This window comes from Synchiropus splendidus, chromosome 10, assembly GCF_027744825.2.
Source record: "Synchiropus splendidus isolate RoL2022-P1 chromosome 10, RoL_Sspl_1.0, whole genome shotgun sequence".
NCBI classification, from domain to species: Eukaryota; Metazoa; Chordata; class Actinopteri; order Syngnathiformes; family Callionymidae; genus Synchiropus; species Synchiropus splendidus.
Window position 1 is genome coordinate 8,562,866 of NC_071343.1, and position 20,574 is coordinate 8,583,439.

The 20,574-nt window shown below is 41.2% G+C and overlaps 1 protein-coding gene across 2 annotated transcripts in view; it reads right to left on the reverse strand.

Annotated features, from left to right (window-relative positions):
* The window catches only part of epha3 (eph receptor A3), a 102,216-nt gene extending 100,291 nt beyond the window's left edge, over positions 1-1,925 (reverse strand). The window contains exon 1 of one of the 2 annotated variants that reach the window (XM_053878209.1): positions 1,901-1,925. The gene's annotated coding sequence lies outside the window, so the exon portion shown is untranslated. The remainder of the gene's footprint in view (positions 1-1,900) is intronic. The other variant, XM_053878208.1, reaches the window with a different exon arrangement.
* Positions 1,926-20,574: the final 18,649 nt, after the last annotated feature.

The window sequence follows — 20,574 nt, forward strand, 5'->3', positions numbered from 1 at the left end:
AAAGCGACTTTCTCCGTCATTCGCTCTCCGCTTGTTGGTCTCTCCCACATGTTGTCTGCAGATGGATTCTGCCTCGGCGAGTTACTGGCATCACAAACTGCTGCTCATAAAAGGAGTCACTGTTACGTTAACATTAAGTATATATCTGCGGTGAACTGGCTTACCCGCCTCCACACACACACTCGCTGCGGCGGTCCAGTTACTCACTCGCCATAAAGCAGCCATGTTTATTCAAGTGACCACACAAAGGAAATTAACTTTTTCATTTACCTTCACGTGCACTCAAACACACCCGCCCAGAAGACGCACGAAGGAAATACATGACACAAAAAAAAAAGGATCACTAAGTACCAACAGATTAAATCTATTAAAACGTCTCACATAAACACAAACAGGTACGCTGAGCTAATCCTACCTTGGACTTTTACTCACATGTTTTCACATTGTTACATCAGCACTTGAGGAGGGCCCAAGCCAAACCTGTTTATTGGAAACAGGAGTGCTGTTTTCATAGCATTTGTGAGTTTGTAAGATCCTTATGCATGTAAGGGAAATCGATAAAACTTACAGTTTATAAGGCTCAGTGTGTATATGAATTTTATGAGTGTTGAGAAGCAGCTGAACACTGCGCGGGGAGGCGGACACTTGGGGGCCTGTCGACGGAGCCTTAGACGCCCTCAATGTTCGCAGCTTAATATTGCAATTGTTCATTTTCATCGATCTCTCCTGTCATACTGAATAACACAAGGTTTCAATCATTATGTCCAAAGCCTACTCCTATATTCTCAGTGTAGGCTGAAACACAATTTATGTTTATTGGGTGCCTCAATGTATATTCTTCTATTTATCATCGCTGTTCACAATGAAGGCAAAGCTGAGCCTACAGTAAATTGCAGTGGTTCCCAATGTGGTTGCAATGACTAGGAAGGGGCGAGGCACGTTTGAGGGAGGAAAGGGAAAAACAATTCTATACAGAAGAAGAGAGAGACAATATACAGTACTATGTTTAGCGCTGCTAGCAAAACATGTTTCAGGATTGCCGAGTGTCCTGAGAACAGCGGAATTCTCTGATAGTTGACGTGTAAAATGAAGTAGTGTTAAGTACCTTACACACTATTTTTTTGACAAATGAGTCTGTAAACTAAAATGTTTTCTGAATTTCCTTGTATATTTGTGCGAATTACAAAAAATGTCGACGATTCCCGAAACAACTAAATTGAATAAATGGAATGGAGTATTGTGACTTTTGGGGGCAAAAATACAATGAACAGACCATATAATACTCTCATTTGTTTATGAATGTGTACTATTCTGGTGGGTATACAACGTTTACATGTGAAGAACGTGATTCTTTTGAGCCAAGTTAGGTGCTGCAAAAAAGGTTTTGGGAACCACTGCCACCTTTCCTTGAGGAATACAGCCGACATTTAAGATATTTTTAGACAAACTAGATCAACTCAGTTTTCTTGTATTTGGTGTATGTTACATTACATTCGAGTGATTGTTATCATGCCATTTTCTGGGCTTCACATTTGCATTCATCTCCCTGATGTGTCGCCCCCCTCTTGCTGTAACAGTTTTTCATCCCACTTGAGCCTAAAGGCGCCTAAATAAATCGGCAAATAGCAAAGAACCCGAAGCGTGATGTGTTCACCGTGCAGAGATGAAGCGAATCGCAGCGCAGATTTCAAACCCAGACCACATCTCAAGGGCGTCTGAGCGACAGGGCCAGAGTCCCCCTTTCGAGTGCGCCCGAATGCTGACGGCAAGCCATTTCATGGAGGTGAAATTGCCTCTTGTTTTGAGCAGTTTAGTCACATTTAAAGCACGTATTAAGTACTTGAACCATAACAAACGTGATATATGTTTACATCTAATAGTAGCCAGTTAGGTCACATACCTCAGTCGTCCTCCGTTCTCCCCCGACCACAATATTGACACGCTCTCCCCGCGGGCCCTCCGTCCACCGACTTAAATGCCCAGCGGAGGACGATCATGTGTCCTGCCGAGGTGGTAAGGAGGTAAATTGGAAGTGAAGTGAGGGGCTCTGTGTCCACTGTGCGGAGCAGGGCCCCGAGGAACCCTGGGGTCTTCCAGCCCCTCGTTAGCAGACGGGCCTACATGTTTTCATTTGCTAGCAAACTGCAGGAGGTCAATTGCTGCTAAATTACCAGCTTTGGCTGGGAAAACAGTGTGCAGATAATTTGTTCACGCTGCTTGTCCACACGATTAAGTTTTCTGAAAAACAGTCCAAGAGACAATTCGGCTCTCAGCTGCAGCAATTAGACCAAAGAGCGGCGCTTGTTCCCTCAAATGTGTCCGTGGCTTTAGAAGCAAGTCGGAGAGAGAAGCGTTCAAGAATCTAGCTGATGTTCAGCATGAGGCTGACATCATGTTGGCACAGGCACCTATCGCCCTTTCACCTCCTAATGTTGGTCATTTGTTATTTTCCAGGTGGAGAAGGGAAAGAGTTGGCACCGAGCGACTTGGCTAAAGTAGTCAGGGATACAGTAATATGGACTGGACTCCTTATGGAGAGAAGGTTGCTCCTGAAACTAAGGAGCATCCTGGACAACATCACTCATCCCCTCCATCAGCTCCTGGTCTAATATAGTAGCACATGGACCAATAGACTGAGACTGCCCAACTCAAAGACCGAGCGCCACAGGAGGTCTTCTCTTCCGGTGGCAATAAAAACATACGATTCGTCCCTGAAAAAAAAAACAATGAAGGTTTTTTTGGCACATTTTCAGTTCTTGAACGGCATTTGTTGCACATTGTTTTGGAAGCTCTTTGGTATCACTTTTTATTCTGCACTTTATAATATTATTTATTTTTAATTTATTGCGATACGTTGTGCACAGAGCATGTTCCAATTTCCTTTGGGATTAATAACGTTTTTTCTGATTCTGATTTCGCAATACCTCAGTCTCCATTTGGAAGCCTTGCTCTTTCAATGGCTGGTTTTGAGAACGCATATTGGCACTAGCTTATCCCACGAGTACCTTGGAGTCTGAATACTAAAGAGGCCTGTACGTACTGTAGGTTTGAATAGAAGAAAATGAAGGGTATCACAAATATTTCAAATGCAATTCATCGCGCTTAATTCATGATAACGCCTCTATTTAATTCGATTGACTCTTTCAGTCAAGTCTGACTACGAATCTATATCAACAAAAAGACACTTGACTGGCTCCAGCTCTGCCAGCTAAGTTAGCCTGCGCTACTTCCTGTTTGGGCGATATTCAGATTTATATAAGCAGAAGAAGGTATTAACCAATATATGTCTGTCGATGAATGCATTGTGATTGACATCTACGGGTGAGTGTTTTATTTGTCATTGAATAAAAATAAGACCAGGCAACTCCCTGGTCTGACGATGACACCGATATGATGGTTGGCTGATCCCGATCCAAATGCAAAGACAATAACATTTTCAATATTGCCACCATTTATACGACTGTGGTCATTTAAATGTGGGGGAGGGGACAAAATCAGCCAATGAGGACGCAGCCTGGACAGATGCTCGTACACTGACACACATTTGTGAGTGTAAATGAATAAATGGTCCATTTTTTTTTCCGAAGGAAAACGGCTACAGACGTACAAGCGGATACGTTTGGAACCTGCATTTTAGCATTTGGAGGTTGGGTAACACCAACTGACAGTCTCAGTTATAGGTTGGCAAACAAAGTAAATACAGATGTTTATCGGTATTAAATAGCATAGTCGCGACAATTGCTTACTTGTTTGCCAAATTTGAAAACCTGTGTCCTTTTAATGCATAATTTTGCAATTTCCTATCACTCTTGAAGCTAGTATTTACTGTATAAATGCAGTGAATGATGGAAATGGAAATGCACTTTTTATCACTGCGTTCAGGCTCAGTAAAACCAACGGATGAATTGTCGTCTATGTACAAACGTTTTCCTCCAGATCTTATCGTCTTCCAACGCCAGAAGCTAAGAGCGCTAATTTTAATGGAGCGCTGACCATCACTGCGTATATGAGTCAACATAGTCAAATTGCCCGCGGCACATAGTCCATGGTTGCGTGTGGAGGTTGTGTGCAAACACATTGAATGAGGCAATCGGTGCATTCAGGCCACACGTGAGGTTAACACACATCTCATATTGGCATGGCATTATCTGACTTTCACCAGCTATCTCCGTCACACAGGCCTCGCACGACCCCAGGGGTCAAATAAGTGCGAGTGTCCTTCCCCACAATGACCTTTTTTGAGATTTGCAAGGGCGAACCCTCGGGAGGATCTCTGGCAGACACACAGGCACAAATGCTGGAGCTTTAAAACTTCTCCCAAATATACACAACGGCTCTAAACAGGGCTCTAATAAAGACATGTAACATAGATGATGGTTGACTCCAAAAAGCTCATTGGAAGACCGACAATTTGGACAGCTGTGGGATGAAAATACTATTTTAACTATTCTTTTATCAACTTCAACCTTCAACATACATCATATTTTCATTCAACATTTTCCTAGAAAGCATGCTATGGTTAGCATCTTTAAAAAATGTAAAATATGAAAAGACAGTCACTCACGTCTTCCAGAAATGGCACTCTTCAATCTTTTGGAAATTTTTGATCCACAGAAAATTGAAGACTGCATTAAATTATGACCTTCCTCTATCACCGGAAATTTGTATCTTTCATACAGTTTATGAAAAATATGTCATGAAGACCACTCCTTGTTTGAAATTTTAATTACAGCAAGTAACAACAATGTTGTTGAGAACATTAACATTATGGAAAGAATGGATAATAGTCCCAAAATTGGGTGAAGAAAAATTTTAAAAATGTAGAGAGACAATTTAGCGACATTAACTTTCCCATTTATGTAATTTTTATTGTGATATTTTGTCATGTATTTATTTACTTTACTTGATACAACTGGCTATAGTTCATGATGAATAGCATCAAAATGTAAATGGTTCAAGAGAATTCAAGTCACAAAAACGTTTTAAACATTGTTGTGGGAGGGACAATGGTAGTGAAGGGTTTGTGAGGCTTCATGAAACAGTGTCCTCATTTTTAGAGCCTACTGGATGGGACTCTCTGTGCTAAAATCGTTGGATTTGAACTACCGTTTCAATGAAACCTCACATCATTTTTAAACCAAGAGCATCACTTACTGAGCTCTTAATATAAGGACACTGTTTCACGAAGCCCCATCAGCTCATTAGATCCCTAGAAAATGTATATATTCATCAATACATTCACCACCCACAAGTTGTCAGGCTTTTGAGTGGATAAATTACAACTTCATTCAGCATGATCCAAAAGGTACAAGTGTACATTGTGTCCATGGAACACTGGTAACATGACAATGGTTTAATGTCAGTTTACTTTACATTTCTAACTCTTCGAACTTCAGCTGCTAACCATCTGCTGCAATCTATGATCGTCTTCAACTTCACATCTCATCCAAAATAAAACTGGGTTAGAAACGTACATGCTCACCGTTGTTTTATATTCAAGCTTGTTGTTTTACGCTGGTTTTCTTTTTGTACTCAACAAATCATTCCTTTCCTTTTCGATGTAAGGGGTGTAAAAAAAAAAAAAAAAACAATTTGGGGTGAAATTTGAAAATGCAATTCAGGCTGAAACAAAGGTGGAATACATTTACCAAAGAGCAAATATTCCATTTGTTACATCCATGCGAGCAAATGTCCTCTGACAATATTGGTGGAAGCGCTTTGCTAACGGGAATTGGCACCCAGTTAATCCACCCATTGTTATTCATTGGGCCCGTCTCTTATCACGGCTTCATCGGCGACCTTTGACTCTTCTGTCGAAAAAGATTAGTTCATTGAGTGAAAACCTGACATAATATGCCCCGACCTGAGAGGTCAAGTTCATTATGTCGCATCCTAATTACATATTTACTTTTTTTAATTGGATGAATCTGAGTGAGATAAATCAGGCGCGGGGTCGAAGATCCACCCGAGTCAAATGGCCGTCGCAAAAGTGTCATGAAGGTTCGGGCGAGCGAGGCGATGCCGGAGCGAAAGGAGCGTTTTAACGTGACATTTCCTGAAAGCAACCGTCCAACCTTTTATTCACCGGTGACTCCGTGGCTTCCCTCATCTATTTCTGATTCTGGCTGGGAAGATTTCTTTTGTCTGGAGTCTGGTGTTGTGTATGAATGGACGCGAGAAGAAGGAGACCGGAAATACACACCTGGTGTTCAGAACGGTCCGTTTCATTTGGAGTCTGGCTGCTGGAAATGGAATATGTAATGAGGTTATATTTAGAGCTCCATAACTTAGCTGGACTGCGCAATGAAATGGTGAAAATGGGTATTCATTACCAGCTGCATCATAATTTATTCAAACTGTAAGAGATTATTCTCTGACAAAGAACTTCCTTCATGTGTGGTCATTTCCCTTGAAGGTGTGCGCGAGGTGTTCGAGTGAAGCTCCCAGCTGAGAAGCTGCAGGAAGACAAAGAACATTCCACAGTAGTGTGGTAGATGCAGAATCACAGTCACGGTTGTTTTGTATCAACCACTGCTGCCTTACTGGTGCTATAGTAGTGGTTAAGAGAGAACTTGATACATAAAGTTGAACTGAAAGTGAGTTTTGTTGAGCTAAGAAGCTACGGATGCATAGAAGTGATGAAAGAAAAATAAGAGCTTGTATCTCAGATGAAAAAAATGTGGGTTTTTTTGGGGTGTTCATTTGGTGTAAACATGCACTGGGAGGCCAGGGACACCAGCTGGTTCACTTTATATCGAACTTACCACCTGGGAACATTCCTATTCACCTCAAGGTGAAATGATGCAATGGCAAAGGAAGGATCCACTCATGATGCCACACTTCACAGCGCAATATTCTCCATAACTTCAGTCTTTTTAGTCTTTTTATTTTGCACGTTACATACAGCAAATGGAAATTTCACCTCAAACTGACTGCTAATGTCAATGTACTTGGACATATATTCAGCAGAGTTTCCACGGAAATATGAACCAATGAGGGCGTTTTCACCCCTACCAAATTTTATCTCGGTTTTAATTCTATAATTATGCTAAGCACTGTTGGGAAGGTGCTGTATATACAAACATTTATTATAATAATTACTGTTATTGTTATGACACTGTTGATCAGCCGATGTTAAAACAAACTAAAGTTATTATGGTACTAAAACTGGAACGTGGATATTGATACGAACAAAGACATATGAATGCTTAAAAATGTCTCCAAAACATATTAATAAACTGCAAAAAAAAACAGAAACACATATCTGTTGAATCATCAGGAAATTAAAAATGTGTAAATCAATTATTATGAATACTATTATATAATACTACTACTACTACTACTACTACTACTACTACTACTAATAATAATAATAATAATAATAATAATAATAATAATAATAATGCAGCGAGATTGGCTGACATCTATGAGGCATTGTTTTTATTTTATATTTTTATACTATTATAAACTAACTGGATAACCTCCAGTTATATTTTTATTAATTTTCCAGGAGGAAATAAATAAAAATACTCACGGAAGTGATAGGACTGATTTGGTAGGGGTGAAAACTCCTTCATCGATCCATATTTCCCCCTTTCAAATGAATACAAATGTATCTGGATGTGTATAAGTGCCTACTGTGGAGTCTATTAAGATTTCTTGTACGATGCCAAAGAAAACAAAGCTGCGTAATGTCAGCCAACCACGACACATTGTTCCACAGACTGCCGAGAAGAACGGACATAAACTTCGCAATGACAGTCCGATGACAAACATTGTATTTTGTGAAAATAAATGTTGTGCATGCGCCATGAAATCCTTTATTTCACTTTCCTCTGGTTCATTAAAACATTTTAAAAAAGATATTTAATATCCCGGATGTTACGTTGTCATCATCCCGCGGCAGGCAGGACACATTTGGCACCTACACCGTCCCTGTCTGTCCTCTCTCCAAGTCCAATCCATTTGGCTTCTTTAACTTTGTCTCTTTAACGTCTCCACCAGTTGTGCCTTTAATACAGTCATATCCACTGATGGACAGACAAGGCTTTTGAGATTATTGTTATGATATTAAATGTGGTTTCCATAAACCGTCTCACTTACTTTGGATCGTTCACACCAGACTTCAGACACCAGCTTCTTCAGCACTTTTTCCTCCGATTTGAAATCTGCCTTCAGGTGTGCTCTGTTTTAAATCATCCACAGAGCCGTGCATTAGATATGTACAGACATGAACGTGAACCTTGGCTGCCCAGTGACTCCGCACACGGGTCAACGGGGAAATAGCAGGAAAATGGGTCTCACTTGTGGGTCTCACTCCAGTATTATATTCTGCATGTGTGTTACATAAATTTGAAAGGCATAAACTTGTAAGACATATGCATGTTTCTCCTCTTGAGTGGGTAGAAGGAGCACCAGGTGCCACCCAAAGTTCACACCGCTGACCCGGTTCTGCCTGCTGCCGCGGCAATACCTCGCTGAGATGTGCAGTTTGCAAGGTAAACAGCGATTTAAAAGATCTTAAATGAGGTAATCCAGCCGCGGCCTCTCCTCTCGCTCCGGGCTGAATTCTGAATGCGAGAACTGTTACACACCCTCTTTTATGTTAATCTGCTCTTCTGGCTTCAAAAATCAGAACCACATGTCTGGCAAAAAAAGTGATTCAGGGTGCACTGACAGACGGCTCTTTCATGGAGCGAGCGCCGCGTGGACCTCGGGCCAGACATCAGCGCGTTGACAGACTGACCATCCGAGCTGGATTGATCAAGTTAGTGAGGGATGCGGTTATTAAATACAATAACTGCAGGAATGCACGTCTGGTAGGAACAAGAGAGATGATGCTTCTGCTCTGGAAACAGTGCTCTCACATTTTATTGTGAGTGAAAAAGAGAAAAATTCACTCACACACGCGAGACACAGATTTATATCAATCCGCCATTATCACTTCATACACTAGAGTTTGCTTTTCAAAGATTAAATCCCCACGACACATCATTTTTACATAACACCTTTAGGTCAAAACAATAGTTTATGACTATGTTGCTACTAACTAGATTAGCTTCACCGTTCCAGTTAAATCCGATGTGTAAAGTCAGTCAGATTGTTGCGAGGAGAGAGATTTTTCACGTGGTTGCTGACCAATGTCGCCCTTTTGGGGGGCGGTATGATCAATACCAATCCATTTTCACGTCATTGTATTGATACACAGCGTGCACACCCTTCATGCGCACTCCGCAGGCAGACAGGTCAATTCCGACAGGTGAGTACGAGAACTCACAATAAGGTCCTTTGTGTATTAAACTGTTAGTTATTATTATTATTATTATTATTATTATTAATAATAATAATAATAAAAATAATAATTGATTTATACATTTTTCATTTCCTGGTGATTCAACAAGTCATTCATCTGTGTTTCTGTTTTGTTTTTTTTTAAACAGTTTATTAATATGTTTTGGAGACATTTTTAAGTATTCATATGTCTTCGTTTGTATCAATATCCACATTCCAGTTTTAGTATGGTAATAACTTTAGTTTGTTTTAACATCTGCTGATCAGCAGTGTCATGATAATAACAGTAATTATTCTAATAAATATTTGTTTATACAGCACCTTCCCGACAGTGTGTGGCATAATTACAGAATTAAAACCAACATGAAAGACTCACATGACACGCAACAGTAAGAACAGGACAAAACCCACATAAAAACAGATACATGGAGAGACAAAGGAGAATGAAATGCAGTATGACAGTAAAATAAAGAGTAAGTATAGTTCACATCAACAAATCCAAAAAGTAGAGACCTAGTTCTTTGGAACAAGAGAGGTTGGATAAACACAGCAAGCCCGATCAGTGTTAAAACTGGGTTTGACCAATGTGTAAAAGTGACTTCCTGCTGGCACATAACTTAAATGATGGTTCTCGAGATTGTCCATCTATTTTAGGACTTGTTGTTGGATGATGTTTTAAACAGTTGCATGTAATGAACTAGCCATTCGTGTCACAAACCATGATAGACATCTTCAACTGTGGATTTCCCTGCTCAGCATCACAAGTTTCTTGTCCAAGGTTTCACTAACTCAAGAGTACGTTGTGACCTTCTAAACTCTAGTGATTGTAGCGAATCACTTTCCCATCTGTCGGCAACTCAAGACGAACTCACTCCAGCACTGCACCTGACAACCACTTATCTACATCCGTACACTGTTTAATTGCCGAGCTGAAAGCGACTCCCACTCCGCACATTTGCTCCACTTCTTTGCCTTCAAACCAAAAACAAGTCAAGTGGATCTGAAGTGCAAAATTGTTGCCGCTTCATTCATTCCACAACAACACATTTTCTGATTCGAGGCCCCTCTGAGAGGTAATGGCGGGATAACATTGTTCCATTGCGCCTGCCAAAACCATTTCACATGAAAAATAAACAGCTTTAATGAAGTGATCACACTGCGGTTCGGTTCTGACTCAAGTCAGCAAAAGCCCACAGCAATTTTTAACAAACATAGCTAAGAAAAAATGAAATATTTTCAATGGACTTCAGCATGGAATCTGCGAAGACACATTCATCATCGGCACCACGTGGGCATTTTTCATCTGAACTATAAAGAGTTTACCGTGTTGATGTTTGACTCTGATTTTGACATTGTATAATGAAGTCATCTCATTTCCGTCTTTGCTCTCCGCATAATTACCGCAGCCTGTGGAGTGCTTTTGTGCACGTTCCCTCCTTTGGATATTAATCTCCTCTTTGCTTCATAAATCAAGCATTGCTTCCTCGTTCTTTCAAGCTCCACACAAACTGTTATTTCTGCACAAAGCATTGATTTGCCGTCCGCCTGTCTGCCGAGACACATCCGCGTGTAGACAACTAATTCTAATTAAATCTATGGCGCACTTTATTTTGTTGACAGTCCATTCTGTAAGTTCGCCCTTAAAAGTGAGCACTGCTCACTCAGTGTAATTGAAAGATATCCCTGGAAGTGCTCCAGCATCTAATGTGTTTGCTATTTGCGGCTCAGAGCTGTTTGCCTATTTCTTTTGCACTTCTAATGCATTATCCATCTTGTTGTGATTCATGGCGGCAATATATCTTTTAAAAAGGCCGGCACTCGCCCATTACTGTAACTGTTCCCGTGAATGTTTTCGCATTTGCATGTGACGTGCCGCGCTGTCTGAATGAAAATGGCCGCATTATTTGGGTTTTGAAGTTACAGCGGATTGAAAAACTGTATGAACTCATCATGATTTTCACTTTTTTTTAAGTGTGTTAAAACACCGGGATCTTTAACTATTGTAAATTCCAGACTATAGAGCTATCACAATTGTAGCCACACCCACTAAATTTAAGACAGAAAATAGATCTTGTTCACACATAAGCAGCACTGGTCTATAAGCCGCTGACCTTTCTACGCTGCAGACAGCACCGCTGCACCTGGCTTAAAAATGCATGAGGATCACTTCTAAACTAGTTTTGAAAACGGGGTCCACCATTCAGACTGACTCATAAAACAAACTCAGCAATGTTCTGAACTTGAATCATGAATTCCTCACATCTTTTATTTTCATTAAAGCGCGCATGATGCTCTTCAGCCTGTAAAAATCCATATATTAGCAGCATTGTAGTATAAGCCACAGGGTTCAGACTTCAAGAAAAAGTCGCTATGCTTCTTTGTTTGTTCTCCACTTAAAAGTACATTCACACCAAACATGTCTTGGTGATACTTGCTACGCTACTATATATATATATATATATATATATATATATATATATATATATATATATATATATATATATATATATATATACATTCCCTACTCTGCATCACCCTACAATCTATGTTGATGTAACAGGACTTGTCTCCACAGAATAGATTTTTCAACCTCACCATTTGATGCAACAGATACTACTTGAAACATGGGGAAGCTGGGAGCCTGTTGCTCCAAATGTCTCATCACCTCCTATTGTGATTCGTGAGAATTTATCGCATATAATTGTGTTTCTACATTGACTTTACAAGACCATCAGTAGCTGTTGTTGCTTAGATGGTGTTTGGTGCGAAGCCTGTCTTCCAAGGACACAAAGACAAAACCATCCTCTTCATGTCATTGCAGACAACTCGACATGATATGTCCCTCTGAATATTTCCTGCCTTTCCTGGACACCTCAAAGACAAGGTGTAAAACTTAAGAATTTAAAGTGACCCTATTAGACATATTGAGTTACTGACAGTGTCAATAAGACCTGTTGCCTTAACATACACTGTACTGAAATGTGAAAGAACGATGGATCATAGGATCCATGAGCCGCGCTGGATAAACAACTTCACTGTGTGGCGACAGACTTCATGAAGAAACTTCCCAAGTCCCTTGGTGTCACCCCAAAATGAAGGGTGTTTATGTGTCTTTTGGTTGCGGGGGGAAAGGGATTTGTGTTGTCGCTCCGAAGCACCCCATGATGAAGACGAAGACAGTGGAATAAGATTTAGTTTTTTCACAAACCGTCAGCTGCTAGGTTCCACCAAACTAGAGACAAAAAATGTCTCACACAGAGATGACACATCTGTTTTGTTTATGTCTCATTAAAAGCCACTCTAAATGCCTCAGGGATTCATGTTGTGATTAGTAGAAATAGGACCAGAGTCGTAACAAATTACCAACAGACTGCAGGATCGCTGGTGCAGTGTCAGCGATTTTTGTCGTCAGTGCTGCAAAAGGACCAAAAAAAAGCCTGAAGAAACTGTCTTAATAGGCCTCTGACTTAGTGAATACAAATATTTAAATATGTTTTTAGACACTAAGCTATTAGACACTATTACATCAGAAGGCCTTTGGTGAGTAAGTGATATTTAAATAAAAAAAATAAATGAAATAACAGAAAATTAAAAAGAAAAAAAGTTACTCTTTAGACTTATTATCCAGAAAAGAAAAAAAAATCCAATTCAACAGTCCAACTCTACATGTTTAGATTATCTATATATTTTTGTTGCAAAATGATCAGGTAGAGTGTCAAACCTCGCTCGGCTCTAATGCATATGCAGCAGTCCATATAATCATTTGTGTCAAAACTGCATTCCAAGCCATTAGAAGACATTTCGAACGTCTTGTGTTCCCTAATTTAAACAGCCCTTAACCTCCACCTGATGCACAGGGGAGGTGCAACCTGATCCCTCCAGCAGGTTTACTTAAACGCCTTTGCATTTTCAGCAATCCCCGTGTGATATTAACACTTATTGCACTTCACAGGTCCATAGTTTCACGCACAGCATGAATGTTTGTTCAGCGACCAGCCGACCGAGTCGGTGCAGACGGCAGATCACAAGAGGAGAGAACCAAAGGAGTTGCAGGGATGCAGGTGGAGCAGCGAAACTTCACCAAAGGCTTGTCATTTTAAACAAAGTGAGCGGAAATATCCACCTCATTCTTGGATACAGTGCCCAAGAGATTGATCTGTGGAGAAATAAAGTCAAAACATTGGCTAGTCGGGCCACATCTGGGCTCCAACATAATGCTGACTTTATTCACTCACCAAAAGCTACACACGTCTGTCAGCATTGTGACTACGTAAGTGAGTCATGGAACACACAAGGTGTGCTCAGCAGATGAGGCGTCTTCCTTCTCTTTCCACCTCAGGTAAATCCAGGGATGTGTCCCTCTGTAGTCAGCTGGTGGACGGTGATCATTAAAAAGCACAGGGCGGTGCCCCGTGACTCACTGGTAGTTTTCCTTCTTAATGCCAGCATTTACCATTTGAGCCTTTAATTTCCACTCCTTAGACAAACACACTGGGACACAGAGAAAACCACCTGCATCAGAGCGAGACCAGATCAAGTCAAGACAGAGTTGAGACTAAATGGAACCAGCGCAGTCAGGAAAGACTCAATAAGAAGTTAAAAATAACCACAAAAATAATCTGCACAGTCAGCAAAGTACCTCTCAGATATCTCTCTGTTTGGTTAACCTTAAGAATGAAAGTCACAAGTAATCTCTCAAGACAATAACAAATGTGTTGATGTTGAACTTAATATCAACACAGTTTTCGGGTCATAGAAAAGCAGCAGGCTTCGAGTTCTTCTCAGGCTTCACCACTATGCTGAGATATCCTCAGTTTAGGGGGAGTTTTCCGTTGTTTTGTGGTGAAGCGCCTCACTGTCAGTTGATGGAGGAGGACTTTGAATTTTAAGGTTAACCTCGAAGGACCTGTTAAGAAGGACCTGGAAGTGGTGTAACTCTCGGTCAAAACTCTGACACATCTTTCTCTACAGCCCCACCCATGGAGACACACTCTTCGCTGAGAAGAAAATCCCGGGGAGAATCCAGTGTGCTTAGTTTACTGGGATATTGTGATATGTTTTGGTGAGCCCTTGAATGTGAGTTGGTTTTCCATCTGTTGGAGTCTCAGAATGCATCGTGCACCCAAGGAGACAGTGAGTGATTGGGGTAATAGTTGAACAATCTGCTGGAAGAATCTAGAGACCTTCAGTTGGACCGGCGTAAGCAACACAAGTGAAGAAGACTTTTGCCTCCCGGAGTAAAGCAGTAGTCTGCTGACTGTGTCGAGTGTTGGCTTCCAATTGAATCACGTTTTGTGCTCCGTGGCATTTGTGTCGGGCTCAGGGGTAGACCACTGGGTGGAGACCCGAACAGAACCGCACAGCCATACAAGGCACTAAATAAACGGTACCAAGTGACAGTGAAAAATAAGTGAGCTAAGTAGGTCTCATTGTATCCTAACACCAACCTTAATTCTGAACATCACATGGATGGGGAAGCGTTGGACTCTATTGAAATGCCTGCATCAACATACAGGGAAGTCGACTTCAGCGTGGACACTTGACTCACAAGAGAAAGTACTTGATATTTGACGTCTCAGGAGGGAGAATGTGTTACAATTGGCTTGAGTTAGGTGACACCGTGAAAGGTCCTATATTTCAGTACAGTATATATTAAGAGTGCGGGAGGAAACCAGAGTGCTAGTGGGAAGCCGACACAGGATTTGAAGAAGAGAGTGTGCGCAGTGAAAAATTGTTTCTGCCTCTTCAAGGATAAAGGGGGCAGACATCGCAACAACGTCTTCAGGTGCCCGCTTTACACAGAAATGGAAATCACTCATTCCTTTGGAAACTGCTGGATAATGTTCCCTTCAGTCCAGCCTGACTCAGCTCGAGAACATAGCCGTTCCTTTCACGTCTCAAAAAGCAGTTCACAAAATCGTCAACCTTTCCCCCGCAAAATTCCACAATCCTACCGCACCACCATCAAGTCTGTTTAAAAGTGACAAGGCCCATACGTCCACGACCGGCACCGACTCCAGACCAAACACGTCAGACCGCACGATTAATCATGGGCTTGAACAATGGTAACAAAATACTCTCTTATGAAATTGGAAAAGTCAATTCGGACCGTGCAACGCTGCGCCTAATCAAACCGAGGAGTTGTTACTTTTGTACGATAATTACCGTGTTTCTGCTGAAACTTCATCTGATACTTTTACTTTTAGTGACATTGCAGTGGAGCAAGAGGGTTGGTACAAAAAGTCAATGCATTTGTCTTCATTCAACTCCAACTCATCGATATAATTCACTTTCAAACGCAATATACATTTGGCAAAAGCTAAAATATGCTCCGAATTATCTTTATTAGAAGCAATTATCGGACTATTTTCCGGTTCAATGATTTAATTGTCGCAATCACACTTAATCCAAACACAAGTTTTAAGATGGTTGCAGCAGAAATGACGATCAGTGATGCCAACTTCAACAGGCAGGATTGGGGCTCGACAATTAAAACATTACAAATGACATCTCTTCTCATATCATTTGTCACCATTATAGAGTGAACCAGATGTTTCCTTGAGAATTGGAATGAATGCTGGAAAAGTAAATAACAAATGAAATTTTAAAGTCCGCTTTTTCACAGGTGTCGTCTCCGCGAGTAAATCATGGAAATGACTGTTTTCAAACGTATAATTTCAAATAACTCTTTATTAAATATCATCATTTTGAAATAAATGAACTGACATTTAACTATCAGTTCTAATACATTTCTAAATTAAAGAGTCACGACGAATCCTTCAAAAGATTCCAAGATTCAGATGGCAATCCGGAGCGACATAAATATTGAATCACCTGTTCTCTGTACTATTATAAACATCTCCTGTAAGACGTGCTGCAAAAAGTGATGGAACTAAATGAATAATTCATCTTAGAGACAGAGAAAAACATAAGTCTTACCTCATTAAAAAAAATAATTAATAATTAAAATTAAATAAAATAAAAAATGTGGTGACTTTGGCTGCAACACACAACTATTTTTCATAGTTGACAAATCACCAACTAGCTCAAGGATTATTTGACTGGTCAGCGTAAGAAACATGACATGTCAGACTGTAGCACTGTAAAATAAAAAAAATATCAACACTGGTATGGTGGAATAGTATGGTGCAAGTTCCACACAAATAAATATTTATATATTTCCCTTGCTGCAGCCAGAGAACATCCTGTTTCCGAATAAAATTTGGAAGTATAATAATCAAAATATGGACTGATATCACGGTCTTCTGATGTAACCTAACTTGTACCAGTGTTTGTGGAAAGTGTCCAAAAAAACGATGCACATAAGAATCACAATTCTCATTTGCTGTGCTTTAGAGTCAATTTAAAATGCCCTAAAATCGACATTTAAAAAGTCAAAAAATAATCTGCTGGCTGCAACTATACATGATGCCTGATGTCAACACACACGCACTGACTGATGGAGGAGGAGATCCAACTCGCTCCATCTTCAGAAAGACAAAAGTGTTGCATCATTTTGGGTTTCTTTGAAGGCCATGAAACACAAACCTGGACACAAGGGCTTTGGCAACCCAACATATGTGCTCATATTTCGAGGCGTCACCCAGATGTTTAAACACTTTTTATTCATTTATTTATTATTTTTGGCGAAATATTTAAAACTTACTGAATGTGGAAAAAAAAAATGTCAGTCTTTTTTGTAAAGCAGATGACAGTAGATCATGATCATAAAACATTATGAATAAATTCGTTGCTAAATCGAATCACAGCCGCAAAAATCCGATTCAAATCAAATGGTGAGCTCATAAAAGACTCCCCGCTCCAGTAAGTGTAGTGTCCTTGCTTTGGAGGGGTCAGCTCCATTTGAAGCTTACATAAACAAGAGCCCTAAACTCTTATTAAGGATGCAAATCTATTCTGTGTGGGTGTTTGTTTTTAAAGGAACGGAGAAAAAAAAGTTGGAAGTCTTTAACAGGACTCAGTTGAAGCTTCATCCTAAGCACTTCCCTGCTTCCCTTTTGTTTAACTATGACCATTATCTCCGTCTGTGTGTTGCCCACCTCTTTTTTTTCCCCGGGTGTTTGTGGACATGTCTGCGCTCACAGTTGCCCGTTCTAAACGCCCAACAATGTCCCGCTTGCTTAACTAATTTTTCTCCCTGCCACTGTCAGACAATAAACCCTCACCAACAACTGTGTTACGGCCGCTCCGCCGGACCGCTTGGCCATCCCCGATCCAGCCTCTGCTCGAAGCTTGGGCGCACTCAAACACACCAAGCAAATGTCACATGGTAGCACACACGCACTCTACACACACAACCAAAGAGGAGCAGACTCCTGGTGCCAAGTGAATCGCCAGATTTGCATCTCATTTAGCAGTGTGTGTGCATGAGTTTTAGTGTGAGGGATTTTTTTTTTATAGTTCTTTGAATACCTTGGTGGAACACAAAAGGCACTCTCTCTGTGTAGCAGTGCAACAAGGAACAGATTTAGATGCGCTGTGACAGCTTAATAAACTGGATGCCTCCATCAAACAGGGGAGGCTGGGTGGCTGGGGAGCTGCTCAAGATGCATCAATAGGGAGAAGGAGGATCTTTCTCTGGTGCTGCTAAGGCCCACACAAAGCCCACAGTGGCTGACCTACAAAATGGTGGTCAACATAGGCTTTATGTTGAACGGCTGAAAGGGAGGAGAGGTCTGATTAGTAGGTTAGGTAGAGTTCAGTAGCTCTGTAAGGCCGAAGGAGACCTGCACACTGGGTTCTGAATAGACCGGTGGCTGGGTAAACAGGCTGAATGGGATTCTGAGGTGAGGAGAGTGAAGCAGTAGCTCTTGGTGGGAGGAGAAACACTTGTCTGGGTTCAGGGAACCTTCACAGGAGCTATGTAGAGGGCACCGCACCGGAGCTGGGACCCATTCAGCGGCTTCTGCTCTGAGATCAGGATCAATTGCATGGTGTTAAACCGATCTGCGCTCCACTCTGACTCAATCATCTTCACTTCTCGCTGAAAACCTGTATTATCTTTTTTACTGCAATATAAAGACTGGCCGGGTGGTGTTCTAAAGTGAGCGAACGAGAAGCCAAAGTTTCATATTTTTAAATATAGTTTGAAAAGTCCACATCAAACTACTTTTCAAGTGCACTTTACGATCATGGTACCAATGCCAGGAAGTACTATGGTACTTGACACCAACAGAGGAACCATCAAGCAGCAGAACAGGTCAAAAGAACGGCGAATCCAACAAGACTTCCGTCTTCTCTTGCCAGTGCAAACTCACTTTGTGGTGCGTTCGAGGACAGCGCTGACCCTCCAGCCTCCATGAGTAACGTAGTCTACACATGATGCATTCAAGTGAACCAGTAGATTTTTGGAAAAAACAATAGTATCTGACCTGGTTTACACTTCCATTGTGTGACTTCATGTCTGGTATATCGGCTTCCTTTCTTCACTAATGAAGCCCAGTTCACATGAGACAAGTCAGGAATTCTACCTGATTGCAGCTCCGCCAGTAAGAGTCTCAGATCTCGATCAGAAACAAGACTGGACATAAGACGACATAAATTGGTTCGGGATCCCTTCGGTTCTCGTGCTGATGATTGCTACCCAAAGGTGACGATTTCTCCTTATTAAACTGGAAATCCCATGAGACCTGGGGGGGTGGGGGGGAGGGTGAATAAATCCGAGCAACTACGGCACGTTCAGAAGCACATTTCATTGCTCTCGCACCCCGGCACTTTCTTTCCCTCGCTTCCCCATCACCATCCCCACCACATGTGAAATATCCCAAACTGCATCAGCACTTGTCGGGACACTTTAGGGCGCTAAATTCCAACAAATAGCCATTATTCGAGTTCGCCGCTGATGTCCACCAATTATGCAAATGCAAAGCATTGGACCTGTGTACTTAGCCCCGGGCCAGACTTCTTGGACCACTCCCATTCATCTGCTTAACCCCAATCTAATGCTCCATTAGTGCAACAATACCAGAGGTCCCAGTTTGAGAGCCAGCTTTTTTTTGCACGCAGATGTCTCCTCGGAATCTCCGTCTTAGAATCGCCAACAGGGTGCGTTTCATTTCCATGCAAATAGTGACCAAACTGACGTCGAATTATCATCGTCGACGATTAGAATGCAAGGTGTCGTCTTTTCTTATGATGTAATGATGTGGCTTTTGGGTTCGTGTGAGCGTGAAGGAAATATTTTCAGGAGTCTTTCAGTGCCTGTAGGTCTGAAGCAGATGTGGCTCAACTGAAGACCAATACAAAAATGTCTTTTATTGATTTTAAATGGCAAAAAAACGTATTCTGTTTTGATGATACTAAATCATATATGCATCATTTACTTATCCGCTATTATGTGTGTCATATTCTGTTCCTTGTTTTTAACACAATATTATTCGTCCAATGCCGTTTCTGTTTTTGGGATCAAGGTAGCTAAGCTAGCTCAGACCAGCGGTGGTGTCTGACAGCAGACTCTGAAGTGTTTGGGTTGGTAGTGGATACTTTGGTGCATCCTTGTTGTTTTCTTAAAATGTATTTGTCCTTCAACCACTTGCGAGGTATCAAACATACAATACTTTCAACTTTACTACTTTGACTTTCACTCATGTTTGAAGGAATAGTTCGGTAACATGCTCACAAACTAGAAACTGGCACCTGATTCGGGTGTTTCAGTAATATACATCATATGGGTGAGGATATGGAGTATATAAACTAAATCTCCAATAGAGATGGATGATCACCGCCTGCTACCATTGGACAACAAGCTGTGTTCCTGCACATGGTAGAAGAATACATCGCCAGCATGGCACTGAGCTGACGCATATTGCGTCCCGCTGACCTTTATTCGATTACATTTGAAACTAAACAGGGGTCTGGACGGATGATGTCTGCGGTGGGAAAACTGCTTGTAATTCTGCCAGATGATCAGGAACAATCCCAGCAAGCCTTTTGCCGACTGGTTAAGAGATTGAAAAATGAACAGAGTAAAGGTAATTTTGCGTCCAAAATGATGACTTCATAACTGCGCTGGTGAAGTTGAGCGGTGTGAGTTACAACAAATTTGATGAAATCTGACTCCAGACATGACGTGGAAATGAACCTGACGTCGCTTGTAGAGGATCACCGTAGTGGCTGCCGCTCATTACGTATTCAGGTAAACACGGCGGTGTGCGTACTGTGCCTGAGCAGCCTGGTGAGGAGGACATCTTTTAATGAGTCTACTCTACTCTGTTTCCTCCTGATATCGTTGGATGCCTCCCAACACTGTGGCAACAGCAGCGC